This window comes from Apus apus, chromosome 4 (genome assembly GCF_020740795.1).
Source record: "Apus apus isolate bApuApu2 chromosome 4, bApuApu2.pri.cur, whole genome shotgun sequence".
NCBI lineage: Eukaryota > Metazoa > Chordata > Aves > Apodiformes > Apodidae > Apus > Apus apus.
The window spans coordinates 2,725,672-2,748,218 of NC_067285.1; the positions used below are offsets into that span (position 1 = coordinate 2,725,672).

A 22,547-nucleotide genomic window follows, 5' to 3' on the forward strand; every position below is an offset into this window, starting at 1 on the left:
AAATACGTGCCATCAGAATTTAATTGACAAACTCACAGTTTAGATGTCCTTGGATTAAAATGCAACTTGCAAGAAGAAGTCTCTCTAGGGAAGCTTTGGTATTTTTGAACTAATTTCTGCCTTTGGTATGTAATGACAGAAACCATCACAATGTACCACCGGGGCTGCTCTGGTTTTGGCACAGGATGTGGGCAGGGGGTGGATGGGGAAGGCAGTGCGTGGTGCTGGGCTGTGCTGCTCAGCCTGCAGTGCTGCAGAGGGTCACACAGTCCCTGCAGGCAGGACTCTCTGCAGGGTTGCAGTAAAGACTCTTCTCACATTTGCATGTTATCAAAATGAAAATCCTGTTATAGACAATGTTCTCATTCCCTCCTCTCCAAAGAGTAGGAAAACTGATAAAATAAACACAGCTCTGCTGGTAACCGGCCGGTCCTTGACTATGACTTTTCTAACTGAAGTTCAACTTTCTGTAAAAAATTATGGCAAAAAAGAGAAACAATTCTGAGAGGTTACATCTGAATTTAGATTTTCTGTACCAATATTGACAGATAAGAGGAGCTGAGAAGATTAATATCTAGTAGTAGAAAACAGGGGATTTAACAGAAATTTGCTCTTCTCTGCCTCTGGAATAACCTCACCTGACCTGCCTCTTCCCTTGGAATGTGGCTCCCAAACCCACCTGGATTCCTCCAGGAGAGATGCAAGGGTGGGGTCTGGAGGAGCACAGCTCCTACTAACAAATCTTGCAACTTCCATTCCAAAGCATGATTCATCAGAGGAATAAGAGAATCCATTGCTTCCACTGCAGAGCCCCAGAGCCAGAAGCACAACACAAAGCAGTAAGTCAGACCTAGGTCCTTTCTGCCAGGCAGGGCAGGAGCTCCTGTGAGCAGCAGCGTGTCCATATTTCATAAGGACACACCATCCAGGAACACAGACCTATTTAGCATTTAGCACTTAATTAAAGGAAACAGGGAAGGACTCATCTGCAGAGCCTGAAAACAATAATATGTGGGCTGCATCTCCTAGAATGATAACTCTTTGTCCTAACGTTATTAAAATTGAATTTTATTTCTTATTAAACTTGCAGTAACTCAGAATACTTTGGGGGATTCTGTCAGACAACCTATTGCTAAACAACGTCCAGCATCAAGAAGAGCTTCAAAGGTACTTCATGAAAAGCAGATTAAATCAATCTAAAATATGCAATCTAAGCAAAAAAGAGCTGAACATTTATATTGTGGAAAACTAATTAAATTTTTTTTATTACTATTTGGAACAATGACCACAGGGTTCAACACAATATGCTCCAACAGGATGCTCCTGAGAAAGAGCTCTTTCTCCTTCTCCTGCTGCAGAAATTAGAGCACCTAAACCCAGTAGAAACCCAACCCAGAAAGATGAAAGGAGACCAGCAGCTCAGTTAAGGACAAACTGGGAGCTTTTTTTATCCCATTTGGGGCTAATCACAACATTCAACAGCACTAAAAGAAACATGGAACTCCTAGCAAGAGCACAACGGAACCTGTGTGGGAGTCCAAGGCCTGAGCTATGGAATCCTCTCTTGGACCTGCCTGGTTTTAGGGGACACCTCTGCCTCGCCGTGAGGCAGAAGGAGCCAGGTTTTGCTTCAGGAGGAGATGACACAGGAAAAGAAGACAGCAGATGTTAATAAGGCAACGGCACATCCTCAACAATGGGCACAGAGGGCAAAGGGAGGGATTTCTGTTTCCAGTCCCTCCTGACAGTTCTCAGGACAGGAATACACAGTCCACGGGAGCAGCACTAACTTGCAAAGATAGGATGGATTCGAAAAGCATTCCAGTGAAATACATTTATTTTAAAAAAGCATTTCAAATACATGAAAGGCATGATGACTTAAAGAACTAATCAGCTGGAGTACTTACAGTTTGAAAAGGCTATTTTCAGAAAGCCAAACCACAGAACTGAAGCAAGCTGCTGGCCAGCACCTACATGTGTATCTGCTTGAAGTCATTAGATCAGGTCATAACCACAGGAGTTTCTGCTGCACACACACAGATTTTTACTTCTATTCTTAAATTCCATTAATTCCAATTTATTTCAGATGAATAACATATATTTGGAATGTAAAAAAACTAACAAAGAAACTCAAAACCAGAACATCTCATTGCCCTTTTCCATTCCATGGGAAAGCCCAGATATGGGACTCAATTTTCCAGCTCCTGAAGCACAGAGCTCACGTGCATGCAGGGACCATCTGGTGACACCAGGTACCCCGAGACCTGGGGTCAGCACCCCAGTACCTGTACAGGCTCCACCCAGGCCAGGTATCCTGGCATGGCAGCAACAAACACAGGGCAAAGGGGAATATTTGCCCATAAAGCTCTGCCAGTGCCAGATGAAACCAATTCCAGTCCCTCCGTGCTTGCAGGCCTACCAAAAACCACCTAAAGCATTTTAGGAGAATAATTTCCATACAGGATAACTCATTATGACTAAAGTGCAAAGCATGTTTTTATAATTTTCCCTATGATATCCAACACACTCAACATATTCAAGCAATAAGAAAGCATTTTAAGTGCTGGTTTTCCACCACTGAAATAAATTTTGATTTCTAATTGAATTTAATTTTTCTTCCAACACTGTCTTGGCAGAAATCATATGGGAAAAAATTAAATCCTCTCACAAATAAGAAGTCATTTATCATTTTCTAACACAATAACACTTAAACATTAAGAACAGGATTAGATGTATATTCAGCTATGTAATTGCTTTCACACACATTCAGCCCATGCATGCAGTTGACAAAAGCAACTTAAGTCGAGAGATCTTTTTTAATTACACATCCACACCTAAATGAGAATTAATCTCTCTTTGAAAAAGCAATTAAAATTAAATCCAAATCAAGATTAAAATCAGTGACTCAAAACGTTCCAAAGTTAAAGAAACCCCAACTTTTCTGGTGGCAGTGGCAGCACATGAAGGAGTGTGGGGACTGTCACACTCCTGAGCATGCTCTGGGGAGGACCTGGTCTGGTGGCAGGTGTCCCTGCCCATGCAGGGGGAGTTGGAACCAATGATCTTTAAGGTCTCTTCCAACCCAAACCAGTCTGTGACTCTATGATATTAAGAAAGAAGTAAAACTAAAATCAGTGCGCAGGCTAAAGCGAAAGCTACGTGGGATTAATTTATTTCAGCAACACTGCCTCCCCTCTGTCATCTCTAGTTACTATTCAGCCATTTAATTAACATTTTCATGATAATCCACATATTTATGTGCATAACAGTTCTTCACATGGCTATAACAGAGTAACAAAGCTGAGGGCAGGTAAAAAAAGAAAGGTGTAGCTTTTTATACTGCAGCTTGCAAAGTGTCACAGCTCAATAAAGCCAGCAGTGCCCCAGCCACCTGCACCATCCAAGCACCCACTTGCTTCTGCTCAGGACAAAAGAGATGGGGACAAGGTGGGAACTAGGTGAGAACCAGGATGGGCTGCAGCTTTCTCTTCTTAAACTTGTGTTTGAGTCCAGGTCCATTTTTCTTCTCCTATATACTCAGGAGATGCTAATGATAACTGTGGGTCTGCCACTGTCCCCCCCCCCCCCTTTGCTGCTCTGAACACTCCTGGATCCCAGTGGATCCAGCTCTGGATTAACAGCTCCATGTACCTGACACAAATACTGCTGATATTTGTGTCACTAAGCCCATGAAAAAAACCCCTGGATGTCAGAACTGATGCACTTGGACCAAGGCTAAGACAGCTCAGATGTTCAAGTGACAGGGAAGAAACAACCGAAAAATCTGTGGATAAAAGCAGTGAGCTTGTAAATGCCTGAGAGGACAGTTTGAGGACGGCCTCCTTAGGGAAGCAAGCACAATGGAGAGCAGGGAAAGCACCATGGGAAGCAAAGAGATTCTCAGCTGAAGAGCTCCATGATCCAGGTGGAAAACATTTTAACAGTCTGAAGATGCATTCAACTCGTGCCCACGAACGCAGCTGCCCAGTGGCCAAGTCCATTCAAAGACAAAAATTAGCTTTCATTGGGAACATCTTTCCCGGTGCTGAATGCTAAAAAGTCACTTGCTACAGCTACAGAAACCTCACAGGATGCAGAGGGAGAACCAGACACAAACCATGCTTTCCCTGCTCGCATCTGGGCAAAACTTTTTTCAGCCAGGGAAGGCTACACCAAGTGCAAGCTGATTTCTAGCTGATTTTTTTTGTCATCAGATCTTTTTTAGCTAACCCTCAGAAAGTGCAACCAGGGCCAGCAAAATTATCCCACTCGAGTGTAACAAAAAGGCTGATCTACTCAAACCTCTCCATCCTCAAATCACAAATATGCCCACTTCAGTCCTACTAAACCCTTGCATTCTTCTGGGAAGCTCAAATCATGCCAGGATTTGGCTGTCAATAATATTTTTGAGGCAGACCAGCTCGATTCTTTGCAAGGAACAACCCTGCAAACATAGACACTAAAGCTGCAGGAGTGGGAGGATGGCTGCACAGAGGGAGCACCACAGGACTTTCACTCCCATATTGGAATCCTGTTGTTTACCCAAATTAACCATGAATCATTATAGGAGTGTAAGGACATTTTATTATTTTTCCAAGAAAAGTTACTGGATTTTATGTTCCACTAAAAGCACCACTCAGTTTGGTGTATTGACGTAACCACTTCCTTCATAATACAGATGGGAGCATGTTTATCACCTGCTGCCTTTTCCAGTTATTAGAATTACTGTATCATAGAACACAAATTTGGCTCTATATTTCTGTATGATACACTACTTAGATATACTAAAAATACAAAAAAACAGGAGAGTGCAGAGTAGCACAGAAGCAGAGAACACAAAATTCCTAGAGATCCCAAGTTTTCCAAGCAACTTCTGAAAATTACTCATTATCTGAGGAAGCAAATCTGAGGACTATTTTTTTTAAATTTCTTTTTTTTAAAAAAAAAGAGCTTTAAAAATACCTTAGAAAAACTAGTAAGACAAAATGTCTTTCAGGACTATGGAAGCAGACCTAATTAAGTTTATTCCTATAAGTAACTGTGAGGTATATGGACAATTTCTGCATAAAGGGAATACAAACATTACCCAAAGTCATTAACTGGTAGGCAGGAATTAATATGTTTACAACTCAAGCCAAGTGATAAATATGCATAAATAAAAGGAAAATACTCCTTGCATCCCTGTAAATTAGTCACACCTTTGTGTTTGTTTATTTCTTATTAAATGGAAAAAATAATATGTCCTAGTATGCTGCTGTTTCCAGTGAGTGAAGGTTTTTTAGTTAGGGTCATTCACCTTGTAATTTTTGCTAGCAACACCTAAAATTAAAAACTTTTCACAAAAAAAAAACAACAAAAATAAATAATAAAAAGATATTTTTGAGTTCAACACTGTTTAATTAAAAAAAATATGGAAAGCATCACAGCATAAATTCTCTGTTAAATGAGCTCCTAGGGAATCCAGCGACAAGAGCAAGGGGCAGGATCCTTCACCTGTTGCTTTGTTAGAGAAAAGAAGCACCTGCAAAAAACATGGAGACTTGTGAAAACACAACAGAAGCTCCAAGAGAAACTCCAGTTCTCCACGGGATGGGGGATGCTGCAGCTCTTACAGGGAGCACACCCAGGGAAAGGCAGGGCAGTGCCCCCTCCTCCATGAAAACTCTCCAAACACATGGGACTAACTCATCCTTTTTTCTCCTGCACTTGAGAGCCAGTGTCCTTTGTGTTGGCCAACCAAAATGTCAGCGACACCACGTGTCAGCTTCCAGGAGGCCACTAGCTGTCCATTTAGCATCACCATCAAGCTTTCCCACAGGATATCAAGCCTCTAATTTTGATAATCAATCGCTGCAGAGCTTATCTGTCATCTGGTAATAGATGTGAAATAACAAAATTATACATCAAAACAAACCTCATTAGCGCATCAACCCAGCTCATTATCCTGAAAAAAAACTTAGCTCACTAATAAAGTTCCAGTGATGTTTACAACTACCCTTCAGTGAAAGCTTTGATTTATATCACCTCACAGAAAAATAAAACCAAATTCAATAAATAAATACAGCCTCCATAACCCAGGGGGACATAACAGATTGCAGAGGGTACAGGGAAGGGCCACCAAAATGAAAGCCTGGAGATGAGAAGTCTCTGAGACCACCTTCTTGCAGCCTTTCCATACTAAAAGGGGGCTTATAAGAAAGATGTAGAGAGACTTTTTACCAGGGCCTGTAGTTCCAGGAGAAGGGGGAATGGTTTTAGACTGAAAGAGGGGAGATTTAGATTAGATGAGAGGAAGAAATTCTTTACGATGAGGGTGGTGAGACACTGGTACAGGTCGGATGCCCCAACACAGGAAGTGTTTGCAAGGTCAGGTTGGATGAAGCTTTGAACAACCTGGTCTAATCAAAGCTGTCCCTGCCCACAGCAAGGGATGGAAGGGTTAGTCTAGATGATCCTTAAAAGGTCCCTTCCAACCTGAACCACTCCATGATTCCATGAAGAGGGGATGGAGGAGCTGCTTCCTGAGAAGGGGCCACAAAGTCCTAGATTCTTCCAAGAAGGCAGAGGGTGGATTTATATGGCCTAGGTTTACAAATCCACAGAGGTGGTGGAAAAATGAGTGCACAGCGCCCCTCAGAGCAGGCACAGGTACCACAGAAAACACATATGGTGGAGCCCACTTGCCACCTCTGGCTACAAGCCTGTTCTGGGGTGTGCCCATCCCCATGGCCGCTGGGCTTCCCCTGCCTTCAGCCACCCCAGCACGGGCCCCTCGCCCTCCTCCCCAACACCCACTGAGCCACTGGGCTTGGCCAGCCCTCTGACACCCCTCTGATTTAAAGCATGTGGTAATTATGCTCCTCAACTGCTGCTAAGTATTAATATTTAAAGTCCTGACTTGTTTAAATATTGAAGAAAATAAAAATGTGGTGCTACTTTTAATGGTTTTTAATACAGTATCCTGGAGATCATGTTTTATGAAGGACAGAGCCATTTTTATTGCACTGTATTTTGAAAAGCCCCAGACCTAGGATTAAGAAGGACTTCACTTAGCTCCTGCTGTCAATCATAAACTCATTTAATGTCATTATCAGGCTTCACATATTTATCAGCAGACCGCTGCCTAACACAACCTATTTCAATACTTCATGCTTCTAGGATTTTCAGACTTAAAAATAACTGCTTATATTCCTTTCTTAAGGTAAAACTGAGTCACGTACATTTTAATACATAAAGGAATTAAGTCTTTGCACAGTCATAAATTTAACATACCCTCATTTGCATATATTTAAGTTCCTAGGTTATTTTATTTTTAAAATAAATAATTAGCTGGAGCACTGGCACTACTCAAAGCTTAACAGACCATTTTTCTGTACAAATATTTGAGGTTAGTGCTAGCAACAATATAGAAATGAGTTTTTTGCTTGGCCTAAGTTCTTTCACACAGAAGTTCTGTCCTCCCAGAACAGCAAGTGGGCTGCAAAATTCTTTTGTGTATTATTTTTAAATTCATGTAACACTTTTTAAAATTCATGCTGGCCATTGCATTCATACCACTAGAGCTTTTCAACACGCCCCTCATTAAACAAGAGAGTAGAAGGTCTTAATTGGAAGCATATGGCTAAAGGTTTGGGGTGGCTGCCTCTTTATATCCACGGTTCTTCGCTGCCAACATTCTTCTGCCAGTTATCAAGATTTTTGAAGGCAATTTTATTTTGGAAACTTAATGAGTTCATTTCTGAACATTAGGGCCAAATACTGAACTCTGACTCAGAGCATTGCTGGAAAAGGCTCATTCCATTTACTACTTTTTGCACTGTTCACTTTCCTCTCTCTTACATAATTTCAAACGATTTTCATTCTTCAGTTCCTTCATGCATTTTATTTTCACTTGTTCTCTGTTGTGTTTCTTTTTTTTCTGTTAAGAATTATGCATTAGCACCAGACTGCTGTCTGGGCTTCTAACTTTTAAGGCGACATGTCAAAGGACATAAAAGCCTGTATTTTTATGCCATATTCAAATTTTAAGTAGTTCGATATTTCAATCGAGGAAACCTTACAAGAGGGTTTGGGAACTTATATTATCTTGTAACATTTAATGCTTCTCCACTTTGACAGAAAAGCTGCATCAAATCCTCCTTCTAATGAAATCAATGTTGCATAAATAATATATTATTCCACCAAAGAGGAAATATGAAGTGGATGAAAGAATCCCCATTATTTGTGATGTTTGCCTTTCTTTTGTCCAGAACCTCAATTCCAAGATGGAATTCATGCCCATCCCAGGTTTCATTAGGTGCTTACATCTGAAACCATTTGTTTGAAGGCACTCAGAAGTATGATCGGATTTTTTATTTTTTATTTTTAAACAGGGCAGTGTTTCTCCCTTCACCAGAAGCAGTTGGAGATACAACTCTGGGATTTGAAAAGGTAATAAAATAAACAAAACATTTTTAAAAGTTCACATAACATTCCTCTAAAAAATTTCACCCACACTTACAGTTTCTCAAGACATCTTAATAAGACTGTAATTTCACATTTGCTCTTACTGAGCAAATCAAACATGGTGATTTATTATTCAGATGGGCACAAAGGATTTCTGAAATGCAAAAAGAAGGGCTATAAAAGCACAAATCATCAGTAATGACGACAAGCTAAACTGCCTTTCAAATATGAACAAAATGCAGCCATTTAGGGTATCATACATCATGGTCTCCCAGACCCTCATTTATTTCCTAACTGTACAGGCTGCATGTTAATTTAACCAGTGCAGAATTCTGCATCCATTGAGAACATCTTTATTAGTGAAGTGATTCCACAGCCTGGACACACCACGAGAGACTAGCTCATAATACCCATCCTTAGAACAACAATCAAGTGTTTCCAATCATCAATTATGTGTCCTTCCCCAAAACTGCTTAAAATTATCTTGCCTGAACTACAAACGCAACAAAAATATATATTGAAAAAATCACCTCTTAACCCAATAAATTCAGGACTTCTTTCTTACTATGAATGATAAACTACATCCAAAGCCACTTGGATTCCTAATGAGACAGCATTCAACTGGAACTCAAAATCTCAGCTTTAGCTGCTAAGACCTGATATCTTTTTCTTCCAGTGATCTGTACAAAGGCAAATTAAGAGAAAGGCCTAAATCCTACTCATACTTGTACCAATGAAGAACAGAAATAACTATCATTGCTAATGAGGTTACTTAGCATTTTCCTTCCTAGAGGAGAAAATCCATAAATAGCAGTTCACTTAATCAGCTGTTTAAAATTTTAGCTGCACGCAGGTATTATGGGTATTATACACATAATCTTAAATCCACTTTATCTTCAAAATGTTCCTCCAAGTTAACAGATGTGCAATTACTTGCACTTTTACAGATAAAGAACAGACATCAGCATAGTCTCAAATGAATTGTCCAATCTCATGAAAAAAAAAAACTTATTATGAAGCAAATTTCTGCCTAACGTGACTCCAAGACCTTATTTCTTTGTCATCACAGCCAAGCAGATTATATCCCTCCCCAAACCAAGGAGCACCTCTAAGGATCTGATTGCACGAGGACCTGTTTGAAATTCAAGTGGAGTTTGAATTCACCTCAACTGGAAGAGAGGAGCATATTTAACATGCCTTCATTTTTCTTCCCATGGCAAGTTCAAGTAAATAAGCAAATAACAGCTGTAGCATAGAGTGCCAGGCAGCTATCATATAAAGGGGTGAAAATAATGACTTATTCAATGTGAGTGGAGATTCAGCAAGGTGAAAACAGTTGCTCTTAGCAAAGACAGAATGATAGTATTGGTCCCAAAGGCACAACATCATCCATGCCTCTAAGTTTCAAATCAAGTCAACTTCAATCTCCTTTCACCTAAAAAGGAGGCAGTGAGGTTCTGTGACAAATTAGGCTAGTCCTAAACATTCACACCACTGTCCTGCTTGGAAAAGATCTTTAGGATCATTGAGTCCAACCACTAACCCAACTCTACCGTGTCCACTGCTAAATCATGTCCCTCAGCACCAAATCTACAGCTCTTTTAAACACTTCCAGGAACGGTGATCCAACCCCCTCTCTGGGCAGCCTGTGCCAGTGGCACCACTGTGCCACTGTGACACCACTGTCAGTGGAGAAGGTTCTTCTAATACCCAACCTAAGGTATCTAAACTTCTGTCTTCAAATATCAATCTAATTAGGTAGATCCTAGTAAACTAGCTCATGTATTTGGTGCCAGCACTTAAATTACCCCTCCTAATAAAAGTTACTTAATCTATATCCAGTAACAGGCCCTGCAGGACAGGTCCCAAGTGTTAACACCCTCCTGAGACCAAGCCCACGTCTGCAGCTCAGAGCACTGACCCCAACCCTTGGGCTGGGGTTGGCTCAGCCACCACGAGCCCAGCATTCACCTGGAGCACCAGACTTTTCCTTGGCTTTTTCCTTCCGACAGGACTCGTTCCAGAACCTGCACCTCAGTGAACTGTACACATTTAAAACTAGGGTAAGGTTAAACAGCAGCTGTCACACTGATTTTGAAAATGGCTTTGGTGTTGGTTATCATCTTCCCCATGCTGGCGTCAGCTGGGACACCTGGCAGATAACTCCAGCTCTGCCTGCCACATGCTTTTCCCTGAGCTGGATTTGAGCTTGTTTCCTCTAGGACTGACAAGAACTTCATAAACTGTTCCAGAAAATTACATTTCAGCGTTACACGGTAGGACCTGCACATTCTAGCAGAGCATAATCATACAAAACACCTGCTTGACACACACATCTCCCCCAGGCACAGCATTCACCAGGAGCAGTCAGTGCTCTGGCCAAAACCCTGGCAACTGTCACAAGCATGAAGAGGATGTGCCCTGGCACTGCCAGCCAGGAGGGCACGGGCTGAGGGTCCCACATCAGCACAGAAGCAGCATCCCAGTCATTCCGCCATGCCCTGTCTCCTCACACCCAAAGTGATGCTGAGTACAAGAAAAAAAAACAAACAACCAAAGCAAGACCTGAAGTTTGCCACACCAGGCTGTGCAAGAAGATGAACATTTATAAATATGCACAGATGTACAAATTTAATATGGAATTAGCAGTATGGAAGAAGGACCCATTGTTAGACTGATTCTCCTCTCTCCAAAAGAGATATCAGAAGAAAAGTTCTCTCACTGCTCTCAAATACAACCTGATGATTTTTTCACTCTCTCTTCAAGTCCATCCACACACCCCCACGTCTTACAGGAGTGCAGCCCACAGCCCTGAGCTCACTCCTCCTGGACAAACAGCAGAAGAAAAAGGCAGTCTGGGAGGGCAGGATACTGCATCAGAGAGAAATGCATTTGTATTCTAAAAAAAATAATAAATTATAATAAATTGTCTTGTTTCTCTTTGCATCTTCCCAGGTTGAAGTCAGAACTCAACCAACACTTTGACACTATGTTTCATGATGCAACAGCTGCACCCAGCATTATTTAAAGGGCTGAAAACTTGGCAAACAGAATGATACAGTGTTTCTGTTTTCCTAGTTTATTTCCTTCTGTAAACTTCTACAGCAACATAAAGCATAACAATCAGGAAAGATGTTACTTTTCACAAACCATGATTTAAAATACATACATCAACTGCATCAGCAGTCACACGTGTGCAGGACAAGCAGGAACCTGGTCCGCAACTCCAAAGTCTTTCCTAGCTCTCTAAACATCTACAGAAAGATGTTGTGCAGTTGCCTAGCTTTATAAATGAGACATATGCATAATGCCATGCAAGAATAATCAGCCCTGGGACAACAGGCTCAAAGTATAATTACGGAGAAGATAAGAATGCAGTTTAACTACTTCTTCCATCAGAGAGCTGCTTCCTTCACACCACTAAGGTTATCGAGCAACAATATTTGCTTCTGGCAATCATGGTCTGCACGTCCTGAGATGTGCAGCTCTCATTTTCAGCTTCTGAAAAAGTAACAGCATCTACTACCCCTGATATATTTGCTTCTGTTGAAGTAGCATATGTATTTACAATGTGGTCACTGTACCACATCATGTCACGCATGTATGTACACAGGCTACGCCCAAGGAGGAATTTATTTTTGGTAGAGAGAAAACCACAGAGGTCCTGGAATACAAGTCAGGAAAATAAAAGAAACAAAGCTTAGTGTTTGTTGTTGTACGAACAAGGTGATCCTGACTTCTTCCCAGCTGTTTTAGAAAAGATCTGGTAAGAAACCCAGAGAGATCCTAAACTGTGCTCGAAGCTGTGCCATCAGCTCACTCCTGATGGTCTGCAGGAAGCATAGCTCCTATACCAGAGGGAAGCACATGCCTGGAGGGCTGAAAGGGATGCCCTCGGGCACCCTGCTTCAGGGATCAGCAGGAAATTTGCAAGGATAAGGTAGGGAATGAGGAGAGTGAAGAGAGTACCTGGACAGGTAGCAGGCAGGGAGAGCAACTTAGCTGCCCTCTGCTGACTGCCTGATTGTTGAACACTCCTCTGATCCAGTCCTGCACAGCTTAACTGCAATTTAACAGGCAAGCATGTCTGTGAATTCAACTCCACGCTTCCACACTGATGTTCACACGACAGTCGGGTCCGTAAGGATTTCTATACCCACTGTCAGGCTCTAGCAGCAGAGCCTGGTGCAAAGACAGCAAAGCTGGCACAGCCGAGGAGCTCCAGCCGCCGCCGCAGCAGCGCACGTTCATTGGTGCAACGGTCTGCTCCAGCTCATTAACTCTAAAGAGATGTCCAGGACTTGAGCCAGTATTTCTGCTGCATCGTGCTACAGAGCTGTCCTAACTTGTTTTGCACTTAGCTTGGGGTGGCTGTCCCTGCTGCAGGGTGGCCTGGTGCACAGCGTGCCCAGGCAGCAGCAGGGACACTTCACGACCAGGCTCATCCAGGGATCTGCCACTGCAAATCAGGGGGCCCTGCAGTAAACCCCAAGGATCAATAATCCTCATCAACTCTCCTTTCAGCCAAGATAGCACCACTACAGACAAACTACGTGGCCACACCTGGTGGCAACTGGGCTAAGCCAGTTGCACGCTGTGGTGAAAAACATGTATTAAGCAGCAAGGCTACTGAAATCCTCCAAAGGACAGGGGACTGATCCACTGCTGCTCAACTCGATGAATTCTCATGCCTCTCATGACATCTTCTGTCAACACAGGTCTGATTAAATACACATGACCCATTTAATTTCTAACTCTTCTTTTAATGAAAAGCCATCTCTGAAAAACCCTTTATAAAATGGCAAAGTGGTTTGAGAGAAAAGGAGGAAAGATAGGGTTTAAGTTCTAAGAACACGATCATGTTTGCCAATCCTTGCTGCTTTGCCAACCCGCTTCCCTGTTAACTTGCGTCCATTTTATTAGAGGTTTGAAAGCAAATGGGAGCATCTATTCATTCAGTAGCTTAAACACTTCTCCTCCAAATAAAAGGCATAGCAGCTATGCAGCTTGAAACAAGCACTTTGGTGAAATCCCGAACGGATCAGCATCACCCACTCTGCGTCTGCTCCAGTGTTTCTGCTGTAAGTAGCACAAGTGGAAGACGAGGGTGCTCAGCAACCCTCACCAACACATATATTGCTTTCAACTGTGTCTGTTATTCACACCTAGAGGAAAACCAGGAACAACTGCAGATTTTTAGTGAGGCGGTAAGGTTGCCAGCTCCCCCCCCCTCTCCCATTTCCCCCTCCTTGTGCTCCCCTCCTCGCACCCCTCGGGCCGCTCCCCGCTGCCTCCCCCGGCCCTGCCCGGCGCGGGGGCCGCTCCCACCGCCCTCCCGTCCCGTCCCGTCCCGCCTCCCTCCGCCGACCCAGCCCCCGGCTCCTCCCCACGGCCCCACCGCCCCAAGCCCGCTCCCGCCCGGCCGGGGGACACCCGCCGGTCCCGCTCAACAAGTTTCCCCCCCTCTCCACGCCCCGAACCCGGCCGGGAGGACCCCCCCACACACACCCACCCACCCACCTACCTCCCAACCCCACAGCCTCCGCCCCCCGAGCCGAGCACCGCAGCCGATGAGGGCAGCGGGGGAGAGCGCGGCGGCGGCTGCCTCTAGCGAGCGCTCGGGCGGCCGCAGCTGAGCGCCCGGCCGCGGGAGACCGGCGGCGTGGCGGCCCCGGCCCCGGCTCCGGGTGGCAGCGGATGCGCGACCGTCGCGGACCTTCTCGCCATCCCGCCCCGCTGGAGCGAGACAGGGAGATGCAGCCCGAAGGGAGCGCCCAGACCGCCACTTCTGTCTAAGGAAGCGTAAGGTAGGTAAGCTCCGGGCGCTGCGAGCCCAGCCGGAATGCTTGCCCTCGGCTCTCCTCCAGGAGCCAGCGCGGAGGGCTGCCTCGCCACCCCTCCTTGGGCGAGGAGTCCTAAAAATACCCAGTTCCCTGGGTTTGTTTTTTTCCTGCTGAAAAGTTCCTAGGGATGAGCAGAAAGCATCGCGCCAGCCGGAGCGTTATGCAATAGTGGATCTGCCTGCCTGGGAACGGCGATTGCATCCAGTAACTTTCCTGACAGATAAGGAGAGATTATCACTAATATCACATCCAACCCGCTATTTTCTTCTCGAAAAGCTACCAGGCTTTCTTCTAATGCTGCTTGGGTAGGGGAGAGTTGTAGCTGGAGGATTTTTGGAAGATGCACGAAGTGCTTTAGTTTTTCACGATTGATTGCGAGGAACTACCACTGCTTGTTAACTTCAGCCCTGGGAAGTCAGTCCGAGGCAGCCCCTCATGGAGTGTCCGTACGACACGGCCATGGAAGAACACTGGACGTGTTCAGCCGGTAACTTGCTGTATATATATAGCCCTTCATTAAAAACCAAACCCAAAAATCCTGGTCAGGGGCTGAAGCTGCTGCTTTTAACTGTTACTATCGAGAAGCAGTGCTGCTCCCGATTTAACACATCACTGCACCCCCGCCCGTCACCACCATCAACCACATTTAAATTGGAGATGCCATGAAAATGCATTAGGCAAATGGGACAAAAAGGCAGCGCGGATCCAGCACCAAAGGCACAGTCCTGGACCTTGCACCTTGCAAGGCATCCAGAGCTCCCCGCTTTGAATTTCCGATCTGGCCTTCCTACTGCTAGTAAAAATCCTCTCCTGTGACCTCAGCGTCTCCACTTAATGCCATGTTTACACAGAGTTACAGCAGCGAGGGGGACGCAGGGCTGCAGCTGGCTGGGATCTGCTGGGGGGAGGCGGGGGGGGGGGGGGGGGGGGGTGGCAAGCCCGAGCAAAATAGGGGACATCTTGCAATGTTGAAAGCAGAGAATATGTTCTCTGCTGATGTCACCATCTCCCCAGGGGTCTGTCCCAAAGGAGCTGTGCCCCAAACCCCCCCGCCACGAGTCAGAATAGGTAATGGAGCAGTTTCGTTTGACCTTGTCTGTCTAAGCAGCTAAAATCCCGCACAAACATCACAGAGGGAAATTTAACTCATTAGGCTCTACGAGTGGGAAGTTTGGGAAGACCCGTTTTTGTTTTGTTTGTTTTTTCCCAGCCTCCGAGAACCATTATTTTTCTGCTGAATGCTGGAAAGCAGTAATAAAAGACAAACCAGTAACAGGTCACGTCTAATATAAACTGGGAATTAATTCCCTCCTCTTAAGTGCTTCACCGTGATTACTGTTCGGATCTGCAGGGCTGTCAGGAATGCTGCATGTATCAAGGTTAAAATCCAGCTGCTAGATGAAAAACTCCTAAGCTAATAAAGAAATAAATACCACATGACATGCAACTGTCCTAGCCCTGCGCTCAGAATAATTTAATGTAAAATCTCAAGCAAACATATCTATAGTAGAAATATGACAAGCATGGAGAGTGACAGATTTCCTCACTTCTGGTGTGGAGCCCACTGGTGTTCCACCAGTCTGCTCATTCCTGCCCTTCTTTACTACCCTAATGCTGTTCTCCTCAAGTACAAATAACAGCTCAAGTAAAAAACCTAGATTTTTTTTTTTCCTAGCATCATAAAAGCATACAAGCAGCTCAGAGGAAAATATCTCAGTGCTCAGAGATTACTGATTTATCACCTGAAGGTTTATATTCCATACAGGGATGACATACAGTCATTGGTTTCAGTAGAAATACATAATGTATATTGCTAATCCAAATACTCATACTGAACAGTCATAAAATGAAATTACTGCCCCAGAGTTTGAGGGGCTGTTGCAGTCAAAGCTCCTGCCTTCACAGAATGAGCTCACTGGGGAAGGCTGACGCTAAATAACCTTACTTCTTTTTTCTTGGGTAAGGACATCAGGATGCCCTTGATGACAAATGTGTTCTTTAGGACTCCGTTGTTATGAATGATGTAGATTTTTTAACAAGATGCTCAAAATAAATCTAATCCTGAGTGAAATCAGTGCCTTTCCCCAGATTGGCACATAAAAAACCAGCGGGGCAGCAGCACCACGAAAGAAAGTGTTAGTTACTTATCAAGAGGGACAGCACTTAATGTTCAATGTACCCTTCTACTAATTAAACTCACAAGCAAGTAAGATCTTAAGATCATCACTGCATTTTTCCCCCCCAGTTAACCATTTCACTGACAAGGATTTCTGCATGAGAGAGACACAGCATATATAATGAATGTAGAGGGGAACAAGAAAGAAATACAATGAAGTAGCTAAGTTCAATGGAGATTAACACCTGGAAGGAAAATCTGGCAAAGGAGCCCAGGAGCCTGCAAGAGCTGCATCCCAGGGTGTGCATCATCCTCCTGATGTGCACTGCCAGGGACCCAACACTACTGGTCACCTCAACATCCCGTTAGGTTACCTGGAAATCCAAACTCAACAACAGCCTGCACAAGTGACAATGAGGTACTAACTCTAATGTGTAATTTAGCCTATTCTAGAGAATTTAAAACCAACCCAGTCCTTTGCAGTGACCAACATAGTAGTGAAAGCCAGGGAGACCTATTAGCTTGCTGAAAACCTATACTAAAACACAAGGATACCTCCACCAAGCTACTGAGCTGTGATACCTCAAGGCAGCTCCTTATCCAACCACTGCATCTTGGACAGGGAGAACCGAGGATGTGTAATCACATAATTCATGCATAGTTGAGGAAATTGCAGTAGATCTAGAATATTTGAGAGCATAAAAAATTCACATGCTTATTTAAACTAGCTATTAAAGAGGTCTTATATTTTGCTTTATGACAGCCACTATTTTTAAAAGTGCTGAAGATTTGTGCAAGATATTAGAAAAGATGTAAGCAACAAATCTATTTTATAGCACAATACTCCTTTAAATTTTTATTAATCAGTTTGCAAATTAAATAGGCTTTAAGGAAATGAGACCACGAGCATGTTTTTTAAAAAAACATCTGAGTCATGGATTCAGTGGGAGTTCCATATTCAGCCTTCTGAAAAATCGGTGCTTTTCTTCTGCTCAGAAAAGCCTGTATAACCTATGAGCAGACAGGTAGACTCATCAGGAAGTGATATCCCATTTTAAATTATTATTGACCACACCGAACGTGATCAGAGCGTTCTCTTATTTTAGTGGCACATGCCCACTCTGAAGTCTATTTGCTACAATTTTATTACATCAGGCTGAAAACAGCCTCTCTGCTGGTCCCTTAACACTCTCAAAAATAGTTCAACTTGTCTCTGCAGTTGCACAGTGCAGTGTCAGGGTGATCAGTCCCTTCAGACTCTCCTGATCTACATGTAACTACATGTCTCACAGGTGAAGATAATCAGTTATAAGAATAACAATTGAGTGACAAACAGCAACTCAGTGTCCTCCTCTCTGCCTGTTTTCTTCTCCCTTCAGTAACAGAAAGGCACTAGGCCTGGTTTTACTCCAATAATAGTTTTTCCCAGCCAAATCCACTGATTTCAATACAGAGAAATGTGGAAGAATAAGGGCTGTTTTTCCAGTCTGAATTAAGCAGAAATGGATTTAAAAGCCCTAGGACTGAAGGCCTCGAAGTCCAACTATATTTGGGTCAGATCTGAACTTAATCTATCAATTACAAGAGGAGATTTCTGTCTTTGCTGGCAAGTGCTGGAGCTTTGCCCTACCATGTGTCAGATTCCCCAGTCCCTGTGCTTGGCTGATCACTTGGCCTCACTCAGCCCCTATCAAAACAGTGTGCTGAATGTCTCCCAAAAGCTGTGTGGTTATGGCTAAACATATCTGAGGCTGCAGCAATTGGAAAAGACAGACTGGAGTAGTCATGTGTAACCAGTAACATGCTTGCCCACAGCATGCTCATCTACATGTTACAAATTCACCTGTATGGCAAAGAGCAGCCAAACTACACAGACATTTCTGATACCCAAAATGAGACATTAGGATTAATTTTCAAAGCAAGAAACTACAGCTAGTAAAGTAATATTTGAATACTCAGAAGCAAACCAAACCAAAGTATTCACCCGTTCATGTTCAGGAGAGCAGAAGACAAAGGAACATTTCCATGGAGTCTTAGATACACCATTCACTGCACTGGCTTTCCCTGCAGGAACCCTGCCCCATTTGATTCCTAAAATCCTCAACAAGCATCAACGTTTCATTAAACAGGCTAAAAATGCAGTTATATGGTGGAGCAAATTACACGCATGCATGTGGCTTTTGCACCTGATTTAACAAGATGTGCAGGAACAGCACCTGGCCTGGCACACCAGCTTCTTACAATGTAAGAGCAGTGTGGAAGCCCTCTGCAAACTTTTTTTCTGGAGGTGCTGCCTGCATCAGCTGCACGGTCCTTTCTTAGCACCAGTATGTGTGCTGAAGGATGCTTTTCTCCTGTATTGATTTCTACTTGGACATCCTGCTCCTTCAGATGTAAAGCTGAAGTATTCTGCCCGTCTCCAGAGAGACCATTCACTTCTTTATTTGTAGCAGTCTACCCCATCTAAGGGCTTTTCCTATCTGTATTTATTTTTGCATCCATTTTACAGGAATTCCTTATTATTTGTACTGACATACTGGCAAAATCCCATCTTAACTCATGCATATGACATTCATGAGGAGGACAAGCAAGTGGTCTGGGTTATCTTTGCCTGTCCATGATGGCTACAGCATGCTTGTAAATAAAGCCCTCAGAGTTACTAAATCAAACCATCTTCAAAACAGAAGCGAAGGCAGATCATTCCATATGGCCTAAGTGATGAGGAAGTATCAAAACCTTACAAAGAAGGATTTACTTGTTTTGGGCTCTTCCTCCCTTTCCCTGTTTGTTTGATGCTTGCCTTTGCTTACCTCTTCATTCTCTTTTAACCTCCAGGAAAAACGCAGACACCTAGGCAGTAATGCAGTTATACCAGAGACAGACCTAGAAAACAAGTCACAGCACTTCAAGCTGTAAAACCTTTGTTCTACTAAAAATGTTCAGCACCATTTCCAATTCATTAAAAACTGTCAGTTTGTATTTAGGCCCCACTTTGACCAGAATGACAAGACATACACAACTTAAATACTTCCATCCCACTTCCACGGGACTAAGTCATCTTGTTAAATTTCAGTGAGACAAGGGGAGCAAAACACAGGCATGACAGCCCACCACTGTGACCACAGCGTGGGTGGGTCCAGCTGAAACTAGCTTTAAATCGGACACTTTGGGTTCAGGTAATACCCCAGAAAACCACAGCACCCAACGCTCACACCAGAACAGTGATGCTGCTGCTTGGAATAAGTCAGGATGTCAAATCTGATGCAAGTGATACAGCCCAGCCACGGTGTCGATGACTCTTAAAAACTGAACCAGACTCTCTGTGATGCTCAAGACAAAACCCCTTAAGCAGGTGTGTAAATTCAGGACTGTATTTTAAAGCTAGCAACATGAAAAGTCATTTTGTTCAGGTTAGTTACTTCTCGCTCTCCTTGGGAGAGGAAGGAGAAAGAGGCAATTCAGTGAAATCAATCATGTTTGTGTATTTATATATGAATCAGAAAAAAATCTAGAGCAAGCCAAATCTCTCCCTCAGATCATTATAATAAAATGGGTGTGAACAACCAGTTACTATTCATTATTCTCTCCTACAAGAAATTAACTGGGAGATAACCCCAAGTAAAGAAATTTACTTTGTGGATCAGTTTAATACGTTTTTGTGCATGAAGGCCACTGAGAAATAAAAACCACAGCAACACTTCTATGGAGCTGACAAAGAGACAGATAAAGCATCCCAATGCTGAAGAGTAATTCAGCAGAAATTTGCTTGAACTGCTAGTAACACGGATAATACAGATCGATTCTGTTGACTGAGCCTAAGTTGCTGAAATCAAGATGAATCTGTGTATTTTAGGTGGTCCTAGCTGAGCATGTTGGTGAGAATAATGTGTTATATTCTTACATTCACACTTTGTGATAGAACAAACACACACAGCACCACCACAACCGTGATGCAGATTCTCTGCCTAGCAGGGAGTGCTGGTGCCTAGAGCATCTGCAGCAATCCTGGGTAACATCAGGGGACTTCTCAGCCACCACCCTGCAGCTTCAGACAAGAGAATGTAACTTCAACAGGCAGAAAGGGCATGCACATTGTTTTAAGAGGATCACTAATCACTACTTTAATACACTTCCTAATAATCCATATCACAACACATCCTAAAACACCATCACCAGAATGACCCAGCTCCACAAAACCTGGAAGCAGTTTATTCAGCATCTCCACACTCTCATTGCTTCCTTCTTCCTTCACCAGCTTTTATGAAAGAAGTTTTGCAACATCAGGGACTACTGTTCACCTGCAGTTCAGTAATTAAAGCACAGCTTTTTGCTCTACTAACAACACTTTTTGTGCAACTAATGCTCATTTCTGTATGAACCTTTGCTGTAGCAGAAGTCAAACTGATTTCTGCCCTCCCCTCACCAGCATGCTCAGGTCTAACTGATCATTTACAATTACAGCAGAGCCAGAACCTGCTTGAAACCAGGAACTGTTCACAAATGTGCTCCTCAAGAAGGTGAAAATGACACAGCCTTTATTTCCTGGTGACTGCTGACACCACCAGCGTGCAAATACTAATTTCCTAGACTGATATTATTCACCAATTAATATCCTGCTAATGATGTCAGGCTTTAGACCTAAATCACCCAGCAGCATTGTTTAGTGCCACTTCTCACCCTCCAAAGGCTTGTCTGCACATAACCCTAATCCAAGCAGAAAGAGCTGACAATGTTCCCAGGCCTAAAACCACCCACCTCAGGAAAGCAATTCCTGTCTGTCATCTCCCATTTGCAGTAAGCTCCAGCACACACTACACAACACATTTTCCATACAATGAGATGATCTGCATTCCCAGGGGAAGGGGCTGAGCTGCATACCATGCACTGCACCCGAGCACACTGCAGTGCCCTTCCAGGACCAGAGCACCGAGTTAGAACCTGCTCACCTCATTTTTCTTCTTCACCCAACCCAACAGCTGAAAAGCTACGGTGAAAGGGAAAATGAGCTGTAGTTGATGTAGATGCTTGCAGCCTAGACATGTTCTCAGTCCCTAGCACCCAGATCACCCTCTCAGGTCTGACAGCTTTGCAAACCCATTGGCTGAAGCTAAAGAACAGAACTGCTTTTTCCCCTGTCACTTGGTCATTGTCTTTTTTTCTTAATCACCCACAAAAACTACTGAGCAATTAAAAGCCAGTATTCCACGATAAGGCAGATAAGGAACTCCCTTTAAGCTCTTGTTTTTAACAGCTTGCTATTTAAATTATTTAACAGAAAGTCCCATAAAAATGAAAAAGCCTTCCAGTGAAAGCACGCTGGCTTTTGGAGTCCTGGAAGACAGTAGAGTATAAACAGAACTATTTGTGATTCTCCTAGCAACACATCCTCAGCAGCATCCCTATTTCACAAGTACCAGCTGAAAACCAACAAGATTTACATGGCAAAATAATGCTAATAAACCTTTACTCAGATTTTCAGAGGACCAATAGCTGCACATCACAGTAAGAAAAAGTAGCAGAGTTCTTTTAATAGTAATGTTATTTTTTTTTCCAGTACACTAAATCCTAACTAATGCTTGACATCAAACCAACACTAGGAACCGACAGGGAATATCTTTTGACATGGCATTTGTTGCAATATGAAGTTCAGAGTTATGAACTCAGATCACAAGGGTCTGTAGTCTTTTTAATGCAAGTGCAAATCTCCTGGTAGTGTTACTATTAGTTGCACAAACATATTCTGGGAAAAGTAACCCTAATTGTACAGAATTTTATCATGCTGGATGGATCCCTTTTAATTTTATGCATGGAACAATCTAGGAAGCCACAAAACCCCAGTGTTATTAAAATTTGTGTTCAGAATGTGCAGTAGAAATGTCAAAATTATAGAAAATGGCATATACCAGCTTGTGCATTCAGGGAAATGGTTTTATTTTGTAGGGAAAATTGTAAATAGTTTATACTACAATAGATTCCTGTTTTATCTAAAATTCTTCAGGCTTATTAAATCATACATTTTATTTCTTACCACTTAGTTCTAAAGCTCAAGTTTGCAAGAGCATTTAAAAGCATTTATTGTCTATCTTAGCCATTAGCTAGCCTGCCAGTGGATGGGGGGGAAAAAATGACAAATCAAATGCTAT

The 22,547-nt window shown here is 43.1% G+C and overlaps 2 protein-coding genes across 3 annotated transcripts in view; one reads left to right on the forward strand and one right to left on the reverse strand.

Moving 5' to 3' along the window:
- The window catches only part of DOCK1 (dedicator of cytokinesis 1), a 296,429-nt gene that overhangs the window by 141,730 nt on the left and 132,152 nt on the right, over positions 1 to 22,547 (reverse strand). The gene's annotated exons all lie outside the window — the stretch shown is intronic.
- INSYN2A (inhibitory synaptic factor 2A) overlaps positions 14,227 to 22,547 on the forward strand; it is a 43,534-nt gene continuing 35,213 nt past the window's right edge. Inside the window, exon 1 of the mRNA XM_051617680.1 lies at positions 14,227 to 14,252. The gene's annotated coding sequence lies outside the window, so the exon portion shown is untranslated. The remainder of the gene's footprint in view (positions 14,253 to 22,547) is intronic.